The 3,417-nt window shown below is 28.1% G+C and overlaps 1 non-coding gene across 1 annotated transcript; it reads right to left on the minus strand.

Moving 5' to 3' along the window:
• Window positions 1-1,435: 1,435 nt before the first annotated feature.
• TRNAE-UUC (transfer RNA glutamic acid (anticodon UUC)) lies at window positions 1,436-1,507 on the minus strand. The gene has a single exon. It is a non-coding gene; the product is annotated as a tRNA-Glu (tRNA).
• Between the last annotated feature and the right edge of the window lie 1,910 nt (window positions 1,508-3,417).

Below are 3,417 nucleotides of genomic sequence, written 5' to 3' on the forward strand. Positions count from 1 at the left end.
GGGGTGTACAAAGCAAACCGACAAATCGCACCAAACCGATAAACCGAATCAAACCGAGAAAAAAACCCGACTAGTGGTTTGGTTTGAAAAAAAAACCCGACCGTAATTGGTTTGGTTTGGTTTTAGCTAAAAAAAGTCAGACCGACCCGACATTACGTGTTTTCGATTTTTAAAATATTTTATAAATAAAAATATTTATTTGTAATGTAATTTGTAAATATTTCTTAAATTTTTTCATAGTTTTTTGTCTTTTATCATATTATTTTAAGCTTGAACTTAGAATTTTGAATGCCAATAAGTTTTATATACCATGGGCCATGTATGTTAGTAACTCAAATAAAGTCCAAAGCAAAACCAACTCAACACTAATGCTAACAAAATAAATTCAATCCTAACACTAGGAATGACAATAATGTTAGATACCTATTCTTTAGTTTTGCATAATTGGTTTAGAGTGTAAAAATATATAGCTTAATTTTTTTCTCTGTCATGTAATTAAAACTTATTAGCCATACTTATTTTAGCATAACTTAGTATTTATATTAAAGTCATTTTCTTTATGGCTTATTAATTAGCAATACTTATTTTAACCGATTTTATTATCTTTTTTATTAAATATTTTAATACGATGTCATCACCCATCTCACATTTTGTGTTATTTTCTAAAGAAACACCTTAGTTATATAGTTGTATCTTATTAGGACTAAAGAAATATTTGAAGTAAAAGTCATATGTTTTGTATTAAGACTTTTTTGGGGAAAAATCCGAAAAACCCGAAAAAATCGAATAACCCGAGAAAATCGAAGTTGGAAAACCCGAATTTTATTGGTTTGGTTTGGTTTATAAATTTAAAAACCCGACGCAATTGGTTTGGTTTGATATTTGAAAAATCCGAACCAACCCGATCCATGTACACCCCTAACTGGAGGTACTCCGGACAAAGATTAAATAGTTCGAATTGCAAAACAAAAGTATCAATCTTTTTCAAAACAAACTAAAAATGAAAGAATCTGTTTCTTCACTTTTAAAAACTATCTAATTATAACATGGGGTACATATCTGCTTTCACTACTTGATGGAAAATTCTTATAAAAATTGACATGACAAATTAAATCCGTTAACTATTAAAGGTACTTTTGGTGTGTGATATGCTTTTAGATAACATGTAAAAAGTTTACCCTTTATGTTAAACTCTATACCTAGTTAAACACCTTATAATATATAACATGAAAACTAATGACAGAACTAAAACTTGGGAGACATGATATGGCATATGAGAAATACTAATAACAATGATACTGAAGTCAACAAACTCCATAAACACCTACACAAAATTGCAGAAACATAATATGTGCCTTATTCACAACTGTAGTATTCAGGAAAAATAATAATATTAAAGAAAACAATAATAATGACCCACAAAAAAAAAAAAAGATTCCGTTACCGGGAATCGAACCCGGGTCTCCTGGGTGAAAGCCAGATATCCTAACCGCTGGACGATAACGGATGGATGTGAAAAGAATACATCAGAATATTAAATCAAAAAAGAAAGCTTGAAGCCAGAGATCAACATATGTGCTTGACGTTAACATGCTAAGGTGTTGTGTGGATTACGATATGTTTGGTGTCAACATTTTCTACTTTCTTGTTTATGGAATTAATAGGTTCTTATTTTAGTAGCATATTTCTCCTTGATGCCTTCACCATTTTGTTAATCATAAGCTTTTAGTGGAGACTTGATGACGCGTGAAAATCTTGAATTTGATTTATTTCAATGTAAATTTTAAAGACGACTTTAGTTATACACCTAAGTGCGTGCTTCTTTTTCTAAGTATCATATGAGGAATGATGCTTTATTTAAACCTAGGGGCATACGAAGAAAACCGACAAACCGCACCAAATCGATAATTCAAATTAACCCGAGAAAAAAACCCGATTAGTGATTTGGTTTGACTTGGTTTGTTATTGGAAAATAAAACCCGACCATACTTGATTTGGTTTTAACTAAAAAAAGTCAAACCGAACCAAACCAACCCGACATTACATGTATACAAATTTTTAATATATTTTATACATAAAAGATTTACTTATAATGTAACTTATAAATATTTCTTAAGTATTTTCATGGTTACGTTTTTGTCTGTTAACATATTATTTCAAGTTTAGACTTAGAATTTTGAATGTTCCAATAAGTTTTATAGCCCGTAGATGTTAGTAACTCAAATAAAGTCTAAATAAATACTAATGCTTATAAATAAAGTAATTCAATCCTAACACTAGGAATGACAATAATGTTGGATGTCTATTCTTTAACTTTGCATTGTCAATTTAATAAAAATACATAACTTAATTTATTTTTTTATTTTTTTAATCTTTGTCATGTAATTAATTCTTATTAGCCGTATTTATTTTAGCATGACTTAGTACTTTTAGATGATGATCGTTTGCATTATGCCTTATTAATTAGCAATATTTCATTATCTTTTTTGTTGAATGTTGCATTACAATGTCATCACTCATTTCACATTTTTGTTATTTTCTTAAGAAACACTTTAATTGTATAGTTGTATCTTACTAGGACTAAAGAAATATTTGAAGTAAAAGTTATATTTTGTATGAAGATTTTTTCGAAAATAAAAAACCCGAAAACCCCGAGAAAACCGAAGAATCCGAAAAAACCCGAAGTCGAAAAACCGGATCTTTATTGATTTGGTTTGGTTTATCAATTTAAAAAAGGGACAACTACGTATATATACATCTTAAGGAGAAATATTTACGAAACGTGACGATAGTTTTATATTTACAAAACATAACATTTTAAACCCTATACAAAACATGCTATTTTTTTTTTAAAAAAAAATTATTTTTTTTAAAATTATGTTTTTATTTTTAAAAAAAATTAAAGTTCACGTTATATATGATTTAAAGTTCATGTTAGATATGATTTAAAGTTCATGTTAGATTTAAAAATTTAAAGTTCATGTTATGTATGAAATGTGTATATCTCGCTCAAGGCTTAAAAAGTTCGCTCAAAATTTAGTGTATGAAAACGCTATGAAAAATATATGAAATGTGTATATATCATTCAAGGCTTTAAAAATCCGCTCAAAATAGTGTGTATGAAAACAGTAAAAAATTTGTATCTCGCTCAAGTCTTAAAATTTCGCTCACATTTTTGTGTATAAAGTTCATGTTAGATTTCTGTAAAATTAATACAACTACAACAACATTGTATACAACTTTGATACAACATTCAAGACTTAAAATAATCGCTCAAATTTTTGTGTATGAAATGTGTATATCTTACTCAAGGCTTAAAAAGTTCGCTCAAATTTTATGTATGAAGTGTGTATATCTTGATCAAGGCTTAAACATTACACTCAAAATTTTATGCATGAGAATGGTATGAAATGTGTA

Source organism: Lycium ferocissimum, chromosome 11 (genome assembly GCF_029784015.1).
Source record: "Lycium ferocissimum isolate CSIRO_LF1 chromosome 11, AGI_CSIRO_Lferr_CH_V1, whole genome shotgun sequence".
NCBI lineage: Eukaryota > Viridiplantae > Streptophyta > Magnoliopsida > Solanales > Solanaceae > Lycium > Lycium ferocissimum.